The sequence below is a fragment of the Oryctolagus cuniculus genome, chromosome 20 (assembly GCF_964237555.1).
Source record: "Oryctolagus cuniculus chromosome 20, mOryCun1.1, whole genome shotgun sequence".
NCBI classification, from domain to species: Eukaryota; Metazoa; Chordata; class Mammalia; order Lagomorpha; family Leporidae; genus Oryctolagus; species Oryctolagus cuniculus.
In genome coordinates, this window is record NC_091451.1 from 17620091 (window position 1) to 17645410 (window position 25320).

Genomic DNA, 25320 nt, shown 5'->3' on the forward strand with positions numbered 1-25320 from the left:
TCTTTTTCTTTCTTTTTTTTTTTTTTTAATTTATTTGATAGATAGAGTTAGACAGTGAGAGACAGAAAGATCTTCCTTCTGTTGGTTCACTCCCCAAATGGCTGCTACAGCCAGAACTATGCCGATCCGAAGCCAGGAACCAGGTGCTTCCCCTGGTCTCCCATGCGGGTGTAGGCACCCAAGGACCTAGGCCATCCTCCACTGCCCTCCCGGGCCACAGCAGAGAGCTGGCCTGGAAGAGGAGCAGCGGGACTAGAACCCGGTGCCCATATGGGATGCTGGCGCCGCAGGTGGAGGATTAACCAAGTGAACCATGGCGCCAGCCCCTAATTCAATTTCTTGTCTGTTCGAGAATTTGGTACTGTCATGTTTTCATATATGGTTAATGCTAGTGTAGAACTCCCTTCAGGATTTCTTGTAGGGCTGGTCTGGTGGTGGTGGATTCTCTGTTTTTGCTTTTTTCGGAAATCCTTTACCTCTCCTTCACTTTGTGTGTGTGTGTGTGTGTGTGTGTGTGTGTGTATGTGTTTATTTAAAGATTTATTTATTTGAAAGGCAGAGTCACAGAGAGGCAGAGAGAGAGAGAGGTCTTTCATCCACTAATTCACTCTGCAGATGAACACAATGGCCGGAGCTGCACTGATCCAAAGCCAGGAGCTTCTTCCAGGTCTCCCATGCAGGTGCAGGGGCCTAAGGGCTTGGGCCATCTTCCACTGCTTTCCCAGGCCATAACAGAGAGCTGGATCGGAAGTGGAGCAGCTGGGACTCGGACTGGCGCCCGTATGGGATGTAGGTCCTGCAGGCAGTGGCTTTACCTGTTACGCCACAGCACCAGCACTTTCTTCACTCCTGAAGGGATAACTTCGCTATATAAAATATTCTTTGTTGGCCGGCGCCGTGGCTCAATAGGCTAATCCTCCACCTTGCGGCGCCGGCACACCGGGTTCTAGTCCCGGTCGGGGCGCCGGATTCTGTCCCGGTTGCCCCTCTTCCAGGCCAGCTCTCTGCTATGGCCAGGGAGTGCAGTGGAGGATGGCCCAGGTGCTTGGGCCCTGCACCCCATGGGAGACCAGGAAAAGCACCTGGATCCTGGCTCCTGCCATCGGATCAGCACGGTGCGCTGGCTGCAGCGGCGGCCATTGGAGGGTGAACCAACGGCAAAAGGAAGACCTTTCTCTCTCTGTCTCTCTCTCTCACTGTCCACTCTGCCTGCCCAAAAAAAAAAAAAAAAAAAAAAAAAAAAAAATTCTTTGTTAAGAGTATTTCTTTTAAGACCTTGAATATTTTCATACCAATCAGTTCTGGCCTGTAGGGTTTCTGTTGAAAAGTCTGTTAGGGGCCGATGCTGTGCTGTAGCAGGTAAAGCAGCCGCCTGCAGTGCCAGCGTTCCATATGGGCGCCAGTTCGAGTTCCAGCTGCTCCACTTTCGATCCTGCTTTCCTCTACGGCCTGGGGAAGCAGCGGAACATAGCTCAAGTCCTTGGGACCCTGTGCCCGCGTGGGAGACCAGGAAGAAGCTCCTGGCTCCGGGCTTTGGATCGGCTCAGCTCCAGCTGTTGCTTCTGTTTGGGGAGTGAACCAATGGCTTGAAGACCTTTCCATGTCTTGGCCTCTCTCTGTAACTCTGCCTCTCAAATAAATAAATAAATCTTTAATTAAAAAGAAAAGTCTGTTAGTCCAGTGATATTTTCTTTATTAGTAACTTGTTGTTTTTCTTTCACTGTTGTGAGGATTCTCTCCTTGTTCTTACCTTTTCACAATTTGACTGTAATCTATAATGTAACATGTATTCACTTAATGATATCTCATCTGTCCCATAGGGTTTCTTCATGCTTTTTAATTCTTTTCTCTTATTTTGTATTTGAGTTATTTCAAAAGTCTCCTTTGCATCAGAAATTCTTCCTTCTATTCTGTTGATGAAGCTTTCAGTTACTTTTTTTTATTTAATCGTTTGATGTTTTCAGCTGCAAATTTTCTGATTTTTTTTAAAAATGATTTCTATCTCTGTTGAATTTGTCATTTATATCATGTATTGTTTTCCTCATTTCTTTTAACTGTATCCTGTTGCATCTAATTTAGTTTCTTTAGAAGCATCACTTTGAATTCTTTGTTCAGGAATCTCATAGATTTCCTTCAAAATTGGGATCCAATCTGGAGGACTGTTGTGTTCTTTTGGATTTCTCAGGCGTCCTTCTCTGTGAGTCCTGCGTCCACATGTTGATGTCTGCACACCTGCTGTAATAGTTCCTTCTTTATCGAGTAGGTTTTTTTAGAAAAGTTTTGTTGTTATTCAGATGGAGTTGCAGAGTATCACTTAGGTTATTGCTTCGCTTTGGGTGTAGCTGAGCTCAGAACTGTAACCTTAGAGTGAGTTCTTCAGCTGTGGTCAGTGGCAGCAGGGTCTGTGTGTGTCACCGCGTAGTCTGCAGCAGCTTGTGGAGGGAGCAGTATGACTTTGAAGTGGGTGTGGCTTTCCTAAGGTGTGCATCTTCAATCCCCAGGAAGTTGGCTGTCAGTCACACTGGTGTTTGTGATAGCAGTGGCCGCATTCCTGGTGCTGTGGGACAGAGAGGGCTTACTGAGGGATGTGGGGGCGACCTTCCTCCAGTCCTGCTGGGTGGAGAATAGCCCATGCTAGGGTCTGTGCGCTGGCAGGCGTGGGTCTTGAGCAGTGGAATGCAGATAGTGTCTTCCCTAGGTCCTGGATGCAGAGTAGACTCCAGTGACTGCTATAGGATGCCAGAGGCCTGGCAAGTACTTTGTCCCTGGCTTGGGGCTTCTGATAGTGACCCTTACATCAGCATAGAGGTTAGCAGAGACTGTACCACAGCAGCGCCAAGTCTAGTGCTTTGTGGGTGGAAGGAGGTAATATGGGCTCAGTTTTTGGAGCAAGCATCTCTTCAGTCCCCGTCAGCTTACTGGGCTGGGTTTAAATCAGTGAGGATGGTGGAATTCTGCTGCAGTTAGTGTTTCTGGTCCACAGTGATGGCTGGGGTCATGATGCGTCACTTCTTCACTGAAGTTCTCTCAGTGTCCTGGAAACCTGCTCCTTCCTTTGTTTGCTTGTGGCTGAGGCAAGTCAGGCTCCTCCCTATGCAGCCATCTTGATCGAGGTCCACCTGTCTTGGCTTTGATGCTGAACATGGGTATATTCAGAGTCACTTAAATGTTTTAGGAATAAGTAACTGGGCCATTCTTATAAGGAACTTTTTAAGATGCTAATTTTATTGATTTGGTTATATATTTCCAATAGTATAGGCAAGGGTCTAATAAATGTATTGATTGACAAATTGTGTTTATTTGTAAATCATTTAGAAATGTGTAAGTACATGTCAGCTTAGAGGCTAATTGTGGTAATTTCTAAGGGTATCTGATGCTGCAGATGGTTCAAATATATATAAAATTCTATGTTTATTTGAGAGAGAGGGAGAGAAAGAGCTCCCATCTGCCGATATCCTCTCCAAGTGCCCCTCATGGCTGGGCTGGGCTGGTCTGGGGTGGGCTAGGACCAGCCCGGAACCAGGAACACAATTAAAGTTTCCTACATTGGCAGCAGGAACCCAAAGCCCTAACCACTGTCTTCCAGGGTTTGCATTAGCAAGAAGCTAGCTAGTCAGGAGCCAGAGCTGGGAATTGAACCCAGGCATTCTGATGCAGTACATGGGTGTCTTAACTACTAAGCTAAACTCCTGCCCCCCACCAAATATTTTTCTTTAATGTTTCTGGATAATCCATTTCTTGAATCTAAAACCTGAATGAAATTGTCACTGAAAATTGTTAGTATTATGTTATATTCATTTATTTCAGAAAACTATTTGGACAGTAATTTTAGACTTAGAAAATTTGGAAAGATGTTAATACAGCATTTAAATTGACACAAGTGGGGTAGTCATTTAATTAACATTTCTATTAAAATAAATATTTTTAAAGTATCCATAGAAAAACAATTTTAAGTACATTATATTTCATTAAAAGTACGCTGTTTCAGTTGTCCTTTTTCCTTAAAGTTGCTTTGGCTGTGCTGTGACATGGCCATCAGTCATGCGAAGTGCTGTGAAACCTGTGTACACGGGATTTATGTTCTGCATTTATGAGCATGAGTCCACTTTGCTGAATCAGCCCAGTAATCTGCCTGGTGAAATGTTCAGTATTTTATACTTTCATAAAACAAAAAAGTAACTTAAAATTGCATATGCCCACTTCCTCCTCCTGTTTCCTTGCCCTCTTTCCAGTTGTAGTTATAAAGGAACATGAGAGAAGTCTGAAGGGCAGAAACCATTATTTCACATATTACTGAGTTTAAGGTATTTTGATATGTAAGGTATGCCATTGTTTTATAGGTGCAACCTTGTGGCATGTTAAAATGATGAAAAATGTGAATGTTATACCCATGTAAAGTATTTGCTGCTCTAAGACAGTTATTTGGGATTTAACTTCAGACTTCTAGCTTTTGTTGAACGCAGTATGAGAATAATTTATTTGACAGATGTTCTAATTGATGTGTCCCACATTACGAGGATATGAGAAATTTAAGTGAGGCATCACTTTAAAAAAAAAAAACAAATTTGATTACTTATGGGTGGCAGATGATAAAAAGCAAGGTTGTGCTCCATGTAATCTGAGTCCTTGAGTTGTGTGACCCGCAAGAATTCCTGATCTTCCACATTTTCACTTCCTTTTTCTCTTTACTCATTGCTCACTCTCCTTTTTTTGAAGGGCAGAATTACAGGGAGAGTGAGAGGGGGAGGGAGAGGTCTTCCATCTGGTGGTTCACTCCCCAAATGGCTGCAATGGCCAGGGCTGGACCTGGCTAAAGCCAGGAGCCAGGAACTTCATCTGAATCTCCAACATGGGTGCAGGGGCCCAAGGACTTGGGCCACCTTCCCCTGCTTTGCCCGGTGCGTTAGCAGGGAGCTGGATTAGAAGTGGAGCAGTGGGGCCTTGAACTTGTGCCCATATGGGATGCTGGTGTTGCAGACGATGGTTTAACCCGTTTAACCACAGTGCCAGCCCCAACAGTCTTTATGTCGCTGCCCTTCTGCTGAGCCTGCTCTAGATATGTCCTGGCAGCTTCCCTGAGCTTCTAAAGCTGGTGATGACTTCTTGTTAATTCATTTGTTCGAATGCGTCTTCACTGCTCTGTAATTTTGGGCTCCTCTAGGAGTCTCTTGTTTATGTGCCATTCATTATTTTTTTTAAAGATTTATTTATTTATTTGAAGGGGCAGGGGGTAGATCTTCTATCAGCTGTTTCTCTCCTTAAATGCCCTCAACAGCCAGGGCTGGGCCAGGCTGAAGGCAGGCGATTCATCTATGTCTGCCACATGGGTGGCAGAGACTCACCGCTTGAGCCTGTTTTGACTGCTTTCCCAGGTCATTAGCAGGGAGGTGGATTGAAGTGGAACAGCTGGGACACAAACTGGCACCTGTGTGGGATGCTGGCATCACAGGTGGCAGCTTTACCCACACCACCAGCCCCCTGTGCCAACCTTGTAATCCAATGATGCCTAGATTTTCTTCCCATTTCATCTACTGTTATTAAAAGAATATTGAAAGATGAAAAAATGCTTCATAAATCTATCAACTCCAATAATAATTACTTTCACTTTCTGAATACTTCCATTCTTGTCTGACCACATGTAGACACGTTTCTCCTTTGTTACCTGGTTGCAATCTTAGTGTAGGGATGTTATTTTACTTGGTACCTTGACCTGATATGTTATTTTTCCAGGTTTACATCTGGTCTTCATTATTGTCACATTAAAGAATAATAAATTACAGGTTTGGTGCTGGTGTACTTTTTCTATATAATACTTCTGCTGAGGGATAATTTTTGTGTTGCCAGATCCTTTTTCTGCTGTGTTTTTGCAGAGCATATTTTCATTCCTACCCTTTTGCTTCTGTTGTGTTATTCACATAGGCCCCGTTTCCTCTGGGATGAACGCCTGCGAGTGCCCTTGATGACTTCTGCAAGGGTTCTGAGCAGGTTACCCAGCACTCCCTGCTTTTCAGAGCACTATCCTGTCTTATAGCACCAGAGCAACTTACTCCTGTCAAAGGTATAGAGCATCATTTTGCTAATTTAATACTTCTAAACTGATGACTACATTTTGGCTTTATTGTTTTTGTTTTATTAAGGGTCACTTTTAATATTGAAATTGTATTTCCTTATGAATTCTGTCACTATTCTATATTCAATTTATCTATCTCATTATCTAGTGTACAAGCTATAACAGAGAAACCCGTTTTACATTATAGTGTTTCTAAATTTTCTCATTTAAGGAAATGTGAATCAGTGTTCCTGCTTATTCACAGTCTGATGGCTTTTGCCTGTGTGTTGCTCTAAATTCTTCTGTAGGGGTGGACATTTGACTCCGTTGTTCGCATATCGGTATACTACCTCTGCTCCCCATTCCAGCTTCCTGCTGTTGTGCACATCGGGCAGCAGCAGATGATGGCTCAAGTTGCTTGGGTCCCTGCAACCCATCTGGGAGACCTTGACTAAGTTCCTATCCCTTGGCATTTGGGGAGTGAAGCAGCAATGAGAGCTGTGCCTCATTGAGTAAATTTTCAGTAAAATGGGCCTTTTTTTCTTATCATATAGAAATTTAGAGGGCATATCTGCTAACTTTTTTATTTGATTAACTGGACATTTTTGTCATTTTAACAGCCCAAGTTACTCTTACAAGTCTAAAACTTCGAAGGGAATTTTGTTGTTGAATTGTACCTAGTATTTTTTTTTTTTTGCCTTTTCCTTTGAAAGTACTTTTCACATGTTAAACTTGAGTAATATCAATGTCATGATAATTCTGGCCAATGAAAAATGACTTCCAAATAACTTGACATAGTAACATTTATGTTGATAGTAATTAAGAGACACATCTTTCTGTGTTAACAAATTAATATGTAGTACAGTTTGATGGATACCTTAAACTTGACTTTCGTTGTTGTTATAACATCAGATTACTTTGTAAGGGACTGTAGTCTCTTTTGACAGCACTAGTCTACAACAGAATAAAGTTTTTCAGTAGTCAGTGTTCTGTCAGCCTAACTCATTTGAATTCTTTCTTGTGCATCTCAGTCCTTTCACTGTACTTGACTGACTTGGATCATGGCTGTTTCCTAAAGTGCCATTTATACTTGCCATCTCCTTTTATATATTCTTGTTGGTGAGCTTGGCCTTCTTTCATTTTAACTTACATCAAGTCCTTTCCCGAACACTCCCCTCTTTTATTTATTTTTTTTTCCTTTATGCCAGAGATCTGTATATCTTCAGTTTCTTTCTCCACAAACCCAAGTGTCTGCATGGGCCTTACTGACCACCACAGTGAATAAGAGCAGGTCCCTGGATAAGGAAAAAATATTTTTCTACTGTAAGAAAAACACAGGGGTGAGTAGAATGATAAATGGCAGCTAACATAGGCTTATGATTAGGAAGACAGTCTTGGGGGTGGTAGAGAATGAGGGAGTGCAGGGCCCATGCAGGCCCTGTGGCTCCAACCACCATTGCTTTTTGGGGGTGTTGGCCCAAGTTATCAGGTCTCCTCATTTTCCAAGAGAAGGGATGAATTTGGATTTGCACATTAAATACTCTGATTGTTGAGAGTTAGGTTGAATTTTTGTGAAATCTTCTATTGACCAATGAAAACAGTGCAACAGAATACGTTCTATATACATAGGGTCTTGAAAAAAAAAAGATTTACTTATTTGAGAGGCAGAGTTAAAGGCAGAGAGAGAGAGGTCTTCCATCCCTGGTTCACTGTCTAGATGGCCGCAACGGCTGGAGTTGGGCCAATCCAAAGCCAGGAGCTTCTTCCCAGTCTCCCACGTAGGTGCAGGGTTCCAAGTAGTTGGGTCATCTTCCACTGCTTTCCCATGCTATTAGCAGGGAGCAGGATGGAAAGTGGAGCAGCCAGGACTGGAACCGGTGCCATATGGGTTGCTGGCACCAGAGGCAGGGCCTTAACCTACTAAGCCACAGCATTGGCTCTTAGGCCCTTTGTTTTGTAAGCCCATCTTGTACATGTAACATTTTATATTGGACATGTTGTCAGTTGTTTCCCCCTTTCTCATTATTCTCTTTTGCTTTTTTTCTTCATGTAATAGCAGGACCATCCATCCAGTTATGTTAAGATGGGAATTTTCAAATGATCATTGGCACCTTCTTACTATTTGTTTTTTAAATTTATTTATTTGACAGAGTTAGACTGTGAGAGGGACAGAGAGAAAGGTATTTCTTCCGTTGGTTCACCCCCCAAATGGCCGCCATGGCTGGAGCTATGCCAATCCAAAGCCAGGAGCCAGGTGCTTCCTCCCAGTCTCCCCTGTGGGTATAGGGGCCCAAGCACTTGGGCTATTCTCCACTGCCCTCCCGGGCCACAGCAGAGAGCTGGACTGGAAGAGGAGCAATCAGGACTATAACCTGGCGCCCATTAACCAAGTGAGCCACGGTGCAGGCCCCCACCTTCTTACTGTTTTACTTCTTGATTTTGGAAGGGGATCCTTGTTTTGGCAAAGGATTTCTGTGGTTTACAGAGGCATCATACATGCATGTGGGCAGAAGAGAAGAAGCCAGAGTAGAGATCTGAAAGACAGAGAGGGTAAAGGGTCCAGTTTGGTTTGTCTGTTAGTGGTGGAGTACAGGTTATAGAATTCAGACATAGACTTCCATGATCAGATAATAACCTTCTCTTCCTCCTTCCATGTCCCACTAATCTTGTTTTAACCAAAAATAATCAATTTAGTTTTTCTTTTTTATAGATGTCCTATTTCCTTGAGTTAGGGAGAGAGGACTTATTAATAACATGGCTTTTGTTTTCTCATATTAATTTTTCCTTAGGCATTCTTAAATTCAATACTTCTTTCCATTTATTGATCTCCTTGTGATGGGATATAGATTGTCATAGAATTATTTGTAGTAAACAGTGGCACTAGAAGATTCAATTCAGCTTTGTTATAGACACATAGTTCATCTGGTAGCACATGTGAGCCATGGCAGAAAGATAGGGTGGCTCTTCCCCAAAGATGTATTTAACTTGCTTGCTGAGTGTAGGGTCACCATAATGAACTCCTTAGTCATCTGGAGCAGTGTCAAATCCTCTAGTTCCAAGCACACTGTGACCCTCTCTTGGAGGCCAACACTACACAATAGCTGCACAAAAAATGGTGAGAACTGATGTTGGGGTCTTGCTGTGTGATTACCTATCTTACTATGCAAGTTCTGCTGTTTCTCCAGTATATGCTGGTACTTACTGTTTGTTTTTCCTGGGTTCTGCCCAGGAAGATTTATTGGAAGGTCTGCTCTGTTACTTGTAGGAGTTTCAGGTATTTTGTGCCTGTTATGTTTTGCCTTTTGTCTGTTTAATTTGCCCCACATGCTTTCTATTTCTCAGATTTGTTTCACTGCACTGCTCCACTGATGTCATCTATATGGGATTTCCTGTATTCTTTTGAGTTTATTAGTTATTTATATTACTCAATTTTATTGAGATAGAAGGGTGGAAAAAAGTTAAGTTTGTAGGTTATGTTTAAAAGCAAATTTCAACACATTTAATTTTTTAAAAAGATTTATTTATGTATTTGAAAGGCAGAGTTAGAGCATGAATGAGCACGAGATCTTCCATCCTCTGGTTCACTCCCCAGATGACCAACAACGGCCAGAGCTAGGCTTGTCTGAAGCCAGGAGCCGGGAGCTTCTTTTGGGTCTCCCTCATTTTCTGCTGCTTTCCCAGGAACATTGGCAGGGAGCTGGATCAAAGGTGGAGCAGCGACGGCTTGATGGGTGCTCATTTGGGATGCCACTTCCATGTGGCAGCTTTACCTGCTTTGCCACAGTGCTGGCCCCAAACACATTTAATTTTAAGATCTAATTGATGTTTATTAGTTTTCTCTGAATAGAACAGCATTCCATCTAACAAAAACAGAGGTGCCCGTTGCACGTGGTAGAACATTTGGTTTTGTACAATAGCTTAAGCAGGAACAAGGAAGTAGGATAATTCAAAACAGAATGATGAACAGCAGGTTACTGCAGGTTACTTTTCTTGTAGTGATGAAAAGCAGAGGGGACTTTGTCATAGTGGAGGTTCAAGTTGACGGTGCCCCTTCTGATTAGTTGCTGTGAATCTCTGGATTTTTAGACAACTACTGTTTAGGGATTTTCCTTTTTTTTTTTTTTTTTTTTTTTTTAATGTCTTGGTTTGATTACATAGCGCTTAACAGGACTTATATTGGCTTGGTCTTTTGGGACATACTGTGGGAGCTCAGTTCAAAACAGTGGCCTCCCATGAATTTTATTTAATGGACATTAGCAATTTTGAACCAGAAATCTTTTCTTTTTACACAATTTGTTTATTTTTCTGCTTGGTCCCTTTAATCCCCTCTGTACAAATCTAAAATATCATATGCTGTTTACTTTCAATATGCCTATGGTTTCTTTTAATGTGTCTAAGATCCTCTGTCTTGGAATGTTTTTGCCTTGTTGCTCTGCCTGAGAAATATTCTGATTAGGGATGCCTGTCCTTCAGTAGCTCACAGCAAGGCCTGTGTTTCTACTTGGGATCTGGTACCACTTGGTGGCTGTGTCACTTTGTAGGATTGTTTGTTTGTTTATTTAAGATTTATTTGAGAGGCAGAGTTACAAATAAAAAGAAGGGGAGACAGAGAGAAAGATCTTCCATCCACTGGTTCACTCCTCAAATGACCACAACAGTCAGAGCTGGACCAATCCAAAGCGAGGTGCAGGGGCCTAAGCACTTGGGCCTTCTTCCACTGCTTTCCCAGGCCATAAGCAGAGAGCTGGATTGGAAGTGGAGCAGCCAGGATTCGAACTGATACCCATATGGGATGCTCATGCTTGACCTATTATGCTACAGTGCCAGCTCCATTTTTGTTTGTTTTTGTTTTTATGATTATGTCATTAGCTTCTCGTCCTTCCTGAGAATTAGAGATATTAGAGAATTAGAGATAATAATAAAATTCACCATTGTGGACAACAACATGAGACAGTCAATAAAACAATGGCTCCTGATAGGTGCTGAAACTGTTGTATAGAAAGATTGGATGAGTAAGTCCTCACCGTGACAGCTCTCAGCTCTGTGGTGGCTTTCTCTGTGGTGCTTTGTGTGGTTCCCTCCCAGCCCTTCTCCCCTTCAGGTTTCAAGAGCTCTTCTTCCCCCAGTACTTGTTTGTTTCAAATTTGTTCTGTATTCCACTTCCCACAGTCTACTTTTGGTTAGTTGGGAAAATATCTCCATCACTGAATATGGTCTCTAGATGGATTTGTTTCTCCAGGTGAATAGAATTAAAGTGTCTTTCTTTGTATGATTTTAAATTTAAGAATCTTTGAAACTCCCAGTGAGCTTACCATCTTTTGCCTGATGTGGTACAAGAAATCAGTGTTTGATCTCTGCCTATGGTTCTTGGCACAGAGCATCTAAAACGCTTGTCAGCTATCCTGAGTGACAGGGGTGGTGGGAGCCTCTTATTAGGAGTTTGGTCTTAGTCTTCCATGTTAATGAGATAACTGGTGGCTGAGGCTGACAGCCCCCTGTAGCCTGCAGGGTCAGGGCTTATTGCCAGAGGTGTCCACCATGTGTTACAGGTGTGGAACTTTCAGCTGTTACCTACGTAGAGGGGAAACAGGCTGTGACTGAATTGCTAATCACTCATGGCCAGTGATCTAATCAATCATGCCTACATGATGTAGCCTCCATCCCCCCCGCAAAAAAAAAAAAAAAAAAATACCCCCCACCATGGGGTTCTGGGAGCTTCTGAGTTGGGAACCTGTGAAGGTACCTCCAGAGAGGGCGTCCTGTTCCCTGGGATTTCTTCCTGTCCTTCCTCCATGGGCTGATTCCACAGTTGCATCCTTTGTAACAAATTGTAAAACGTAAGTAACTTTTGTTGAGTTCTGTGAGTCATTTTAGGAAATTATTGAACCATGGAGTTTGCGGAATCCACCATGTTGGCCAGAAGTACTGAGGCCTGGACTTAAATCATTGACATCTGAAGTGGGGCATTCTGATGGGACTGAGCTGTTTGCTTGTGGGCTCTAAACTAACTCCACACAGACAGTGTCAGCATCAAATTAAATTGCAGAATGTCAAGTTGATGTCTTCCAAGCACTGGAGAACTGGTTGGGTGGAAAACACACTGCTCGTTGGGTGTTAGAATTGGTGGATGGTATTTCTTTTAACTCAGGTGTATCAGTCAAGGTTCTGTGGACAGATAGAACATATGGATATATGTGGATATCTGTACACACACATATGTATGTATGTATATCAAGAGAGAGATGGGGACTGTTTGATTTTAAGGAGCTAGTTGACCAATGCAGTCAGGGCTGCAATTGAAAATCTGAAGGGCCAGTTCAGGCTGGAAACTGAGACAGAGTTGATTCTGCAGTCTTGAGATAGAATTTCTCTTTGTTTGACAACCCTCAGTTGTTGCTCTTAAGGTTTTTCAGCTGTTAGGATGAAGCCCACTCATTTTAGCAAGGATACTTTGCTTTTTTTGAAGTCAACAACTGTAGATTATTAGCCCCAGACCCAAAATATCTTAACAGCAACTAAATTAGTATTTGATTAAATAATGGAGTATTGTATCCTCATTTACATATAAAACTGACCATCACACTTAATGTAGGCTAAACCAGTGTAGAAAGACATTATTCAATTAAGTATTGCATCAGTAGCTATTAGGCCATAGAGGCTGATCCAGCTGAATGTGCCTGCTTCAAGTTCTTGAAAACTGTTTTGTGTTCAGTGACAGTAGACCATGTATGGTGATGCTGAGGGCTGTGCATGTTGATCTAAGTTGTCTGAGAAGGCTGGCCTCCCCCATTCTGAGTAGTTAAATGTGGCAATTATGATTTGAGCCTTTTTCTTTCGTGCTTATTTTTAGTGAAAAGATCTGTATATTGGCTGAATTTCAAAAATTTCATAAAGAAGCTGGTTATTTAGATTTCAGGCCAAATGCACAGTTGTTGCTGTAGAGAGGAAAGCAAACATTGCCTTCTGATTTATTCAGAGTGCACTCAAGTAAAGAATGGAGAATTCATGCAGCAAAATGATGACTTAATACGTTCAGTGACTTGTTAGGCTGATGCACCTAGCACATACTCTTTTTTTTTTTTTTTTTTTTTTTTTTTTGACAGGCAGAGTGGACAGTGAGAGAGAGAGTAGCTGGCGCGCTGCGGCCAGCGCACCGCGCTGATCCGATGGCAGGAGCCAGGTACTTCTCCTGGTCTCCCATGGGGTGCAGGGCCCAAGGACTTGGGCCATCCTCCACTGCACTCCCTGGCCACAGCAGAGAGCTGGCCTGGAAGAGGGGCAACCGGGACAGAATCCGGCACCCCGACCGGGACTAGAACCCGGTGTGCCGGCGCTGCAAGGCGGAGGATTAGCCTAGTGAGCCGTGGCGCCGGCCCCCTAGCACATACTCTTGAGAATGACAACTAATGATTTGCCAAAACATGTGTCTAGTGTGTTCTGCAGCAGTTCATTTCTTCTGTTAACCTGCGTAATTACTTCTTACATAAGTAAAGATGTCACCTCTGCTTAAAATGAAAACCTCTTCTATAGGCTGTAGAATTGCTCTTTCTTGAAACAATGATTGTTAGAAATCAAACAAAATGAATTAGAGCTGAATCAGCTAGAACTGTCAGCTGATATCTCCATGTAACTTACCAGCTGGTTAAAAGATTTTATATATACCATGACCCACATAAAATATGGTCTCTCATAATCTAAATTCAGAATGCTAGTATATAACACTTAAGTGAGTATCTCTGGTTCCACTTTTAAATACAGAGCTTATGCGGTTTTTCAGATTATTAACATTTGTTGACTTTCAATGTTGTGAAGAACCTTTTGCTTTGAGAGTGGTTAGGTGGTCCTGAGGGACCACCTGGGCTGCCTGGACCAGAGGCACCATGCTCCTGGGAGGTTGTTCGTGTGTGGCTTTCACAGTCCAGTAAGGTGATTTGAAAAGTTTATACTCTTTTGGTCAAAAGCTGTGCAGCCTTACTGTAGATAGAATACATAAATGATTGGTAGTCCAGTTCGTGGGAGCCCAATAGAAGCAATCTTACCTCACCCTACAGCCCACTAACAAAATACATGTTTTTGCTTTTTCTTTAAATCCATGTTTTTCCATTTGAAAAATTACAATGGGGTGATATCTTCTCAAGTGTTTTATTTGGACTTTGAGAATTTAAGTGCATTCTTCTATACATAGCAAATGAAACTTACAATTTTGTTTTATCTTGTTTAATCCACTGTTTACCATGAGCTCAGTTTTGTGTTCAGAGCTGTCAGGAATTGCGTTACTATCTTTTGGAGGACTTAAAAGTATTTGCTTTAGAAATATTCATAATATCTCTCTAAAAAACTGGAAAATTTTAATGATTGTTAAGTGATATGACAAGTGATAGTGATCCAGCCTTTGATGAGCTTGTAAGCTAATTAAATTTTTTTGTTTAAAACTAGTTTATTTTTAAAAATGTATTCAGAGATATCATCTCCTTTCTTCACGTGTTTAGCATCGTAGTTCACTGGTTTTGCTGCAAGCAGAACCACACTTTGTTTTTAACGGTAGTGTTCGGATTTGAGTTGTTCGCCGTTTTCTGTGGTTGAGAACAACTGTGCGTGTCTCTGGATTTCATGTTCTCAGTGAACATCAATGTAGGAGTGAAATTGCTGGGTGGTAGGGGATGCCTGTGCTTGGCGCTTCCAGAGGGCCTGTAGGGACTGTACCAGTGCACACTGTGACCAGGGGGCGGGCCCTTGCTGTTGTCCCACATCTTTGCTGCTCACCTGACACTGGCTGTGAAAGTTCAGTAAAGCTAGTAGATCTGTAAAGATGCTTTCTATTCATATCCCCCATTACTGAAGAAACTGTCATTTCCTGTGTGTAAGGACCTTTGCATTTCCTTTTCTTTTGTAATTCTTATTTTTGTTTTTCTTTTGTATAGCTTATCTTTGTTGCACATTTATAATGAATTCTGGATACTTAGATTTTCTTGTTGATATGTTTTCTAATTTGTGGCTTATCCTTTTGTTTTCTTTGTGTATCCTTTAGTGAATGGAAGTTCATTCTTTAAAAAATTTTTTTCAGGGCTAGCATTGTAGCATAGCTGGTAAAGCTGCTGCCTGCAACTCCAGCATCCATATGGGCACCGATTCACATCCCTGCTGTTCCGTTTTTGATCTGGCTCCCTGCTAATGGCCTGGGAAGACAGCAGAAGATGGCTCAAGTGTTTGGGCCCCTGACACCCATGTGGGAGACCTGGATGAAGCTCCTTGCTCAAGCTTTGGCCTGGCCCAGCGCTGGTCTTTAATGACCATCTGGGGAGTGAACCAGTGATGGAAAATGTTTCTCTCTTTCTCTTTCCCTTTCTCTGTAACTCTGCCTTTCAAATAAATAAATTCTTTAAAATTTTTTTCTTTTTATTTATTTAGGGGTCAGAGAGATAGACAGGTAGAACTCCCATCTGCTGATTGATTGCCCAAATGCCCCCAGTGACTGGGTTTTGGCTGAACTCAATCCAGGTCTCCCCTGTGGGTGAAAGGAACTCTTGTCACTTGAGCTGCACTGTTCCCTCCATGGGTCTGCATTAGCAGGAAGCTGGAGTCAGGGGCCAAGCATCAGACCCCCACACTTCAGTACGGGGCATAGGTGTCTCAGCTGATGACTGAACTGCTAGAACAAGTGCGCTCCTCCAAAAGTTCTTTATTTTAATTTAGAATGGATTTATTTTCTTCATGCTTTTCCTTTTTTGTGTTAACTCATTGAGAAGCCATGAAATATACTTTTATTGTCCATAAAAGTTTTATAATTTGACCATTACATGTAAGTCTTCAGTTAAATTGGGATTCATTTTCATATGTAGAGTGAAATAAGAATTTTGTTTAATTTACCTTATGTTTAATAAGGATAAACATCTGTGGAAGTACCATTATTAAATAATGTAATCTTACTTTAATCTGCAGATCCTGTTGGGTTGTAATTGGTAGTTGACAAGGCATGTCCCCTGCTGCTGTCTTACTACACAGTATCTAGATTCCTGGGCTTTGGACTTTTTCATTTTAGCTACATGTATTACTGCCTCATCTAGTTTCTTGAAAAATCCTATGGGTGTGGCTGTCATTATTAACTAAGGGTCATGAAAATATGTATTACAAAAGAAGTATATGCATGGAATTCAACATTTTTTGCACCAAAATAAACTGATCTTTTAATTCAATGTACCCACAGATTTTTTGAAGTCCCCTCATGTATTTCCCAGCTCAGTCCATTGAGAGCGACTCAGAGTAATGTCCAGTAGCCAGGAGGATATCTAGCACCTGGATTTTAATTTTTAAAAAAATTCTATCTTTTAATAAAAGGAACCGGGAGAAATGCTGCTTCTAGGATAAAAAGTACAACATCTAGTTTCAGAAATTAAAGCAATTATTATTAAAAAAAAATGCTAGAGTGATGTTAGAATGACCTGGAAGCCATCTTTTTCTATTGGCTAATGCTGAGCAGGCTGGGTTACAAATCAGTAATGGTTGTAACTGATTATAATACATAATAGCAGTTATAGGTCATAACCCACCAAATTAATGAATAATATCCATACAAAATACAAAACATTCATTGAAAGCTAGATGAGAAGCAGCATGCTTATATAGTTTCAGAGGATCTCCCTGTGAAATACTTGCTAATTACAAAGGAGAAAAATAGAAGTAACTGTGCAGTGGAGAAGCCTGGCAGATGTTACTTTAGTCAGCTTATCAAAGTGAAAAAGTTGTGTTCCACTGATTGGCTGCAACGAGAGGAGCCTAGTGACTTTCCTTTGCTCATCATTCACTTCAATTTTAGATAAGTTGTTTTGAAGTATGACATATATATATATACACACACACACACACACACACACACACACACACGTGTACAGATCGTAAATGGACACGCCAATGCTTTTCAAAAGTTGTATTCATCTGTGAAATCCAGCCATCTTCTATTGCTTTCCCCGGGTGTGTTAGCAGGGAGCTGGATCGGAAGTGGAGCAGCACCCATATGGGATGCTAGCATTGTAGGCAGCAGTTTAACCTGCTGTGCCACAGTGCTGGACCCTCTCTGCTGCCTTTTTAAGATTGCATTTTATTTGATACATGATGTTTTTCTGTGATATTTCTTGGTATTGATTTTTCTCTTGGTTGTTATTTGTTGGCCTTTCTGGATTTATGATTAATGTCTTTTGCACCAGTGAGTCTTCCTGTTATCTTTTTCTGATATTTCTTCTAGGCAGGTGTCAGACACACTCACTGTGTCATCCATACCTCTTCCCTCTCTCTTTATCATGGTTACATTTCTTTCTCTACTTGGGAAGTATCCTGAATACTCCTTTTAGGTTTAACTTTTACTTCATTGATCTTTTTGTTTTCTGTGCCCATTCTATAATTTATCCACCTAATGAATTTAAAAAATAAAACACTTGATTGTCATTTTCTTTTTTAAAGATTTTATTTATTTGAGAGAGAGGGCTTCCATCCACTGGTTCACTCCCCTATTGGCCACAACGGCAGGAGTTGCGCCAATCCGAAGCCACGAGCTGGGAGCTTCTTCCAGGTCTCCCACGCGGCTGCAGGGGCCCAAAGACTTGGGCCATTTTCTGCTTTCCCAGGCCATAGCAGAGAGCTGGATTGGAAGAGGAGCAGCCAGGACACAAACCAGCGCCCATATGGGATGCCGGTGCTTTAGGCCAGGGCTTTAACCCACTGCTCCACAGCACCAGCCCCTGTCATATGTTTTAATTGTAAACTTTCCTCTGGTTCTTTTTCATTCCTCTTTAGTAATTTACAGTTCTCTGTTCACTTTACCTTTATTTAGTGATAAGAAGAAATCAAAGTGTAGAGGTTATTGAAAGCTTGCAGGCCTAGAAAGGTGACTCTTGTTATCTGTCAGCTTTGTTCCTTCCCTTGAAAAGCTGCAACTTCCTGCCCATTATAATTTATTTGCTAGATTGGAAGAAGTTGTTGAACTAGAAGCAAATCCCTTCAACAGTCTTTGAAGAGTCTAAGCAAGCTTTAAGATTATCATTATTTATGTCCAAATGGCAAGATCACTGACCTTCTAAATTGTGTGTTTCTAAGCTGCTTAGGTTACTTTTCATTTTGTACAGATTATTCAGAAGATTTTTAAAATGCAGTGCTTTATATCTACCAGTGTCTTCGTCCACCCTTCTGTTCCTCTCGCTTCACCCTCTTGGTACATTCACCTCCTGTCCTCCTTTGTGTGCCGTCTAATCGTCGCTCTTCTGAGGCCCTGCTTGAAGCTGGGCAGAGTGAACTGCAAGGCCCCCCTAGTGAGAGAACAGGCTGCCCACTACAGCCGCAGTGGATGTCCAAGGGACCGTGAGCTGTGAGGCAGCATCTGCCTAGGAATTTGGCCTGTATTCTTTTTTATAAAATATTAAAATGTTTCACCTTTTTATTCAAAATGAAGACAGGTAAATCGTAAGTGCATAATCATGAAAGTACCACTTAAATCAGGGAACCCTATATTACCGGCCCTCCAAAATGGCCACTTGTTCTCTCTCCCAGTCTATTTTTAAGAACAGTATTTTTAAAACTTATTTATTTTAGAGACCTAGAGACAGAGATATATACACACATGAGATCCGATATGCTGTTTCACTCCTTCACTTCCAAAATGGCTGCAATGACCAGGGCTGGGCGGAGGCCAAAGCTGGGAGCCAGGAACTCCATCAAGGTTTCCCACATGAGTGGCCGGAATCCAGCCACTTTAAGCGCTCAACTGCTGCCTCTCTGGTTCTGCATTAACAGGAACCTGGAGTAAGGAGCAGAGCCAGAACTCAAGATGCAGGCACTACAGCGGGTGCTAAGCAGTTTGTTAACTACCAGACCAAACGCCTGACCCACTTTTGCAGGCTTTGTCTCCTTCCCAGTATACTAGTACTATTCCAATTTATGTACAAGGGAACTTTAAAAAGGTCATGAAAAATTGAACTAAAGGTAAGTTTGTTTTGGTACAAAAATGTTTTGGATTCCATGTGTACAGTGGTCTTCAAAAAAGTTAATAGAAAATGCATGTTATGAAAAAAAGCTATGCGTAGATTTTAAAATGTTTTTGCACCAAAATAAACTTATCTTTTAATCCAAATTTTCCATGAACCTTTTGAAATCTCTGGTTCATTTGTTTCCGAACTTCATAAAATGGAGTCATGTAGTCTGTTCTCAAATGTATCTGCTTTTGTTGGCAAACTTTGTGAGTTTCATTAGTGTTGTTTTATCAACTGTGATTAATTTATATTCATCACTGCGTATCAGGCAAAACTGCAACCTGTGGACTGGCTGTATGATTTTGTAAATAAAGTTTTACTGGACGACAGCCAAACCCATGTTCCCTGTGTCTGTGTTTGGATTCCAAAGGCAGGGCTGAAGAGATGTGACAGAATTAGGGACCTTACGGCCAACAAAGCCTGAAATATTTACTGTCTGGCTTTTCACAGAAAACATTTCTTGATTACAATGTGTGACTCTCCCACAGTTCAGCAGGCTTTGGCCACTATACCACACATTTTTTGACTGTAGGCGTCTTAGGTACCCATGTATGTGTTTTCCTAGAGGGATTCACTGGAGTGGCATTGCTGGGTCACAGGGTGTATTAATATTTGCCTCTGGCAGATACTGTCTGTTCTCCAGTTTACACTCCCAGTAGCAGTGTTCGAAAGTTGAATTGCTGCGTATTCTAAGATTTGGTATATCCAGGTTCTAAAATTTTAGACATTTTGATCAATATGTCATTTTGTCTCATTTTAGTGTTGTTTGTATTTCCATGGTGATGAATGAGGTTGAGCACATTTTCATTCGTTTACTGCCATTTTGGTCTCCTATTTGGATAGTCTTTTTCTGACTGTTTGGTAGTTCTTTGTACATTCTCAGGGCATTCTTTGATGATATATGTATTGCAAATATTTGTCTATTGTGAACTTTCTACCCTTGTTCTTCTATTTAATGGTTGTTTAAAAAATTGTTTTGTAAAATTTATATGAACCATGACTAATGCAACAGCGTGGCTGAATGTCACATACATTGAGCATGGCCTTTGTGAATACATGATAGCTACCCCAGCCTTGTCAAGGCTCATGCCCACTGGAAACCCCATGGCCTTGCAGCTTACTTAGCTTGTTTCTGTGTTTTTCTGTCTGTTGAATCGAGAATATGATTGATTTGCTGGATTCGTATTCGTCCTGGGGTCTGGACAAGGACAGCGTTCTTATCTTTCACTGGTGAATATTAAAAACACTTCCAAGACTTAAAAGTCTTCAGTTTTATGGGAGTCTTCATTCAGTATTTCATGGTATGCTACATAGTCAGTTTATTAAGATGATGCAGTATCAATTATTTGGATCAGATCTGAGTTTTTTTTATTCCTGATGAGAACTGTTTTTTTCTGAGAATCTTAGAGGTTTAGAAGTTGGAGCTGACTTTCCTAGCTTTAGATTGCACTGGGTTGGGTCAGTTGTATGTGGTAATGTGTATACTACATGATTTGTGAAGTTCTTTAATATTTTTTTCTTCCCTTTTTTGTTGGAGTTTTATAAATAGTAGCCCAGGACAGAACTTCTTGATTAAAACATATTCATTTATTTTAGTTTTTTGAGGTTCAGATCTATAATAGGTGCTGGCGATCTGAACTGAGAAATATTTGGAGATACTCTAAACCTGGAGAAATTTTCTCTGAAGTCTAATTGAAGTGCAGCTGTTTAATTGAAAGGCAGGTTTGCCTCTTTCAAAGCAAAGATAAAGAGTTTTGCCAATGATATGCAACTGCATTGTTTTAGTGAGTTTTTATGGCAACTGCATTGTTTTAGTGAGTTTTTATATGTACTTTAACATCTGTGGTTTTTTTTTTCCAGGATAAACACTATTAGGGTGGATGATGCTGTTGTCTACGTATCTGTGGCCATGGCACAAGAACATAGTAAGTACTATGCCATACTTCCTCCATAAAGCATTAAGTTTCTGTATTTACCTTTAACATGAGAGAAATGGAAACACAGAAAAAATTTCAACTCTTCTCTCAAAAAGATCAATTTATTTGGTCACCCTTCTGAGCCTATAACTTTATGTGCTAATATATTGATAGTGATTTATCCTGTGTTTTGATACACACAGAAGTGCTCAAGCTATTCCCTATAAACAGAGTGGACATTAGGCTTGGATCCATGTCATGCAACCATCTGTTCACCACATTATGAGGTTGAGGAACGGATCAGTGCTCCAGGGTAGGCCCTGCTCAGGGACAGTTCCGTCTCCACTTTGTCTTTGGTTGGCTTGAACTGTGGCTACATCAGCTAGTGTTACCTGGCTAGAGGGATGGTGCTATTGTAGCCAGGGACATCCAATGCAGGTTTGCTCAGAGCTTCTGGCACAAGTCTCCTCATACCTAGGACAGAGGTACAGGAAGACGCTGCCTCTTTTCTGGGTGGTGGTGTGTGCTCATGTGAGGTGTGTTGTGACTGCAGCCTGCTGGCTCTCTCTGGAGCATGAACCACACAGGGGCGGAAGACAGAGTCCGGAATCACAGGGAAGCCAGCCCCGGTGCCTGCCCCTACTCCGGACATCCAAGTATTTGGGCCAGTCCATTTCCTTTTTTGTTGAAGCCAGTTTGAGTTGGAAGCCAAAACATCCTAAGTGATTCATTTAATCTCCATTTTATTTTTAGTAATCCATTAGTTTCTCCCTGGGGGGATGTGGGAGTAATTGCAAAGCAAGGCAAAATAACACAGTTAAATTAAACTGGCGCAGCGTGTCGTGTTGGCTGGCGTGCTTTCTTGCAGCCGCTCTCAGGTAGTGAGTTAGCATTCAGAGACATGAGAATAAAACACACCCCTTTCAGCTTCTCTTTTTTTCTCCTGGAGGTTTGACTTTTAATTAGCTCACTTAGACTGTGAGCCCTTCAAAGGATCTTGGATTACCAACACAAAACTACCCCCTTCCTTGTCTGTGTGTGTATTTGGCAGTGCACACCTTGTGTGTATGTTTTTTTTAAAGCACCCTGTACTCGCACTTATAAATCCTTGTTTGCTTTTGTCCCTCAAAATTTAAATTTCACAGATAAAGAGTAGCATAACAAATATTCATATATACCTTCCTGACCCCAACACAGTAGAGAAACGGAGTGTTTACCAATTTCACCAACCAGTTAGAAACCCAGGATAGTCTTCCCTGAAAGCGGTTCCCTGTCTCAGCCCCCAATGAACCACTGTCCTGTGTTGGTCTTTATTGTTCCCTGTAATTGTGTTTTTACCACGCATGCATTGTATGACTTCTCTGTGCTTAAACTTCAGGTTTAAAGTACATGTTATGTGCTTTTGTTGTTGAAAATCACACTACATCCAGGATCACTGAAAGAGTCATCAAAAGATCTGTTATTAGGCTTCCTAGTGATCTGCACCAAAACGAGGTCGACTTTGGGTGGCTGAGTTTGAGTCAGCATGCCAGCGGCTTTTGTCTCATCTGCAGCTACAAAGCACTTTGCCGTGCTGCTCTGCTTGCTGCTGAGTTTTCTTTCTGAACCCCCTTCGGCATTCCTGTGCAGGCTTGGAATGTGTTGGACGCTTTCAGACCCAATGTGTCCTCCGTGAGCTTTTTACAGTGTGGTGATCGCGGTCTCACTTAAATAGTTTTAGTCCTCCTGTGGTCCGAATGCATGCTTGAGGCAAACTTAACGCGCATCTATGTCTTTTTCTCATTCTGACAGGTAGCTGTCATGCCTGCAAGGTTTCACTTCTGTGCATTCTAGATTTGTCAGTTTATTGCCTTGCTACTTGTGCTGCTGGCAGTGGGTGTAGGAGACATCTGCTCCTTTGACCTGACCATTGACCATGACTGTACCTCGAGAGCCTCTCACAAATCTTTCTTGTTCCCTCATTTCCCTTATTTTATTGCAAGGCAACATTGGATCATATCGATTACTTTGTACCACTCTGGTCTAAAGTGGATCTTAAGTTATTGAACTTCATTCAAAAAGCTCATTCTTTGACTGTTGGAGGATTCTTGTTACACTTTGTTCTTGTTTGGAATATGGCCTCTGTGAAGCTGAACAGTCAGTTCCATTCACAAACCATGCATCCTCTCCGCTTCAGAACCTGATTACTGGAACAGTGTCAGAGAAAGATTTATGAAAATCAAAAGAAAATCTCTGTGGTGTGTGTGTGTATCATTTTTATTTAAATGTTGAACTTTTTAAAAAAGAACAAGCTCAAAGTATTTTTCTCCTCAGTTCATACATTTATTCATGTTACAGAAGAAAAACTATAACATCTTTTGTTGAAATTGCATTTTAGGTTTTTGTGCTTTTTATTGTTAAAAGAGTGAGTTCTTCTTTTACTTATATTTAAATGTAACTGTCTTTTTTTTTTTTTTTTTTTTTGACAGGCAGAGGGGACAGTGAGAGAGAGAGACAGAGAGAAAGGTCTTTGCCGTTGGTTCACTCTCCAGTGGCCGCCGCAGCCGGCGCGCTGTGGCTGGCGCACCGCGCTGATCTGATGGCAGGAGCCAGGTGTTTCTCCTGGTCTCCCATGGGGTGCAGGGCCCAAGGACATGGGCCATCCTCCACTGCACTCCCTGGCCACAGCAGAGAGCTGGCCTGGAAGAGGGGCAACCAGGACAGAATCCGGCGCCCCGACCGGGACTAGAACCCAGTGTGCCTGCCAGCACCACAAGGCGGAGGATTAGCCTAGTGAGCCGCGGCGCCGGCCTAAATGTAACTGTCTTGAGCTTCCCCGACCCCATTGTGGACCTGGGATCTGAAATCACAGTGTTGCTGGTGTGAGAACATTTTAGCCATCACATGGAGATACCCAATATGTGGGATTCCAGAGTACAACCTGTCTCCCACCTCCCTACGGGCTGTGATCAAGATGTGCTATTTCAGAGGTCCAACCAAATAAAAGCACAAAAATGCAAGATAGGATATCTAGGTTATAATCCTCCAATATGTTTTTGTCTTTTTTTTTTTTTTTTTAAGAGAGTAGGGGCTCTTGAAAAATTTCTTTGAAAAATCAGTTCAGTGAACCAACATCACTCTATTTTGTGTTCTTCTGGAATGGTGCCTTTCTCCTTTTTTAAATCTTTATAAAGGTACTTGTAGACTTCGGGTGTTTTTGTACCTCAGAATGAAATGGTGTGCTTGTGGGCGTGGCCCAGGGCCAGGGGAGCCTCTGGCAGTGGCTCGGCTCTGTAATTAGGTCTTGCTCTCCGCCCCCGGTGGACGTGGAAGCACCGGCTGTAGACCATTTAGTCTGGGAAGGCAGCACATGAATCATCTAAATTGGCACAAATTATCTGGAATGCTTCTCGGTGGTTTCTGCTGCTTATTGTGTGATTGAGGGAATTAGAAAAGGAAGCTTGTTCTTGGAATTTGACAGTATTATAGAGTCAGTGCACACTGGTGAAAGCAGATAGACTGGTTCCCTAGATAGAGTGAAAAGCCGTGGGATAGTTGATGTTTTGTAAGCAGGTGTGATTTCATGGGTCTCTTTTAGAAAAGTTCGTCCACGTTCTAGCCGTGTCCTCTCTGTGGAAGGTAGGGAGGAGCTGTTGCCTGTCTTCCAGCTCCTGTCCTTTGACCTCTGGCACTCTTGAGGGAAATGAAGGGCTGTGTGGCTGCCTGGAGCCTTCCTAACCCCACAGCACGAGGGAGGCAGGAGGAAGCCCTACAGCTTGTAATGCCCCATTTGTCTGCATCTCTCTTGCGTATTATTTATTGGTGAGGTAGAGTTACAGAGAAAGGGAAAGACAGAAAGGAAGGTCTTCCTTCCACTGGTTCACTCCCCAAATGGCTGTAACAGCTGGAGCTGGGCCATCCTGAAACTAGGAGCCAGGAACTTCTTCCATGTCTCCCAGGGGCCCTAGAACTTTGCACTGCTTGCCTAGGCCATAAGCAGAGAGCTGGATCAGAAGAGGAGCAGCCAAGACACAAACTGGCACCCATGTGGGATGCTGGCACCTCAGGCGGAGGCTCAGCACAGGCCCTGTCCATATCTCTGTTTAAAATGGAAATTTGGTCTCTTTGTCTTCCCTGTTTGAAAATAATGGGTTCCTAGACTTGGCATGGCTTGTTCAAGGTGCCTGGGAGTAAAGTGGTCAAAGTCATCTTTTGTGTTCACTGAATGATAAATCGACAGTGTTTCATTTTATTTTAAAAGATTTTCTTTGTTTCAGTTTACTGTGTAATAAACCTTTAAAATAATAACATTCATTTCAAAGTTGAAGATACTTGTAAATCACTACTCAGGGAAATAAAA

At 41.9% G+C, this 25320-nt stretch overlaps 2 protein-coding genes across 25 annotated transcripts in view; one reads left to right on the top strand and one right to left on the bottom strand.

Annotated features, from left to right (window-relative positions):
* LOC108175891 (serine/threonine-protein kinase MARK2) overlaps positions 1–25320 on the bottom strand; it is a 657969-nt gene that overhangs the window by 348159 nt on the left and 284490 nt on the right. The window lies entirely within an intron of this gene.
* The window catches only part of SIPA1L1 (signal induced proliferation associated 1 like 1), a 429087-nt gene that overhangs the window by 200958 nt on the left and 202809 nt on the right, over positions 1–25320 (top strand). For 15 of the 19 annotated variants that reach the window (XM_051826282.2, XM_070065182.1, XM_051826276.2 and 12 more), the window contains one exon: positions 20926–20990. The gene's annotated coding sequence lies outside the window, so the exon portion shown is untranslated. Of the gene's footprint in view, positions 1–5919; positions 6059–20925; positions 20991–25320 lie in introns of those variants that run through there. The other 4 variants (XM_051826275.2, XM_051826274.2, XM_070065186.1 and 1 more) reach the window with 1 other exon arrangement.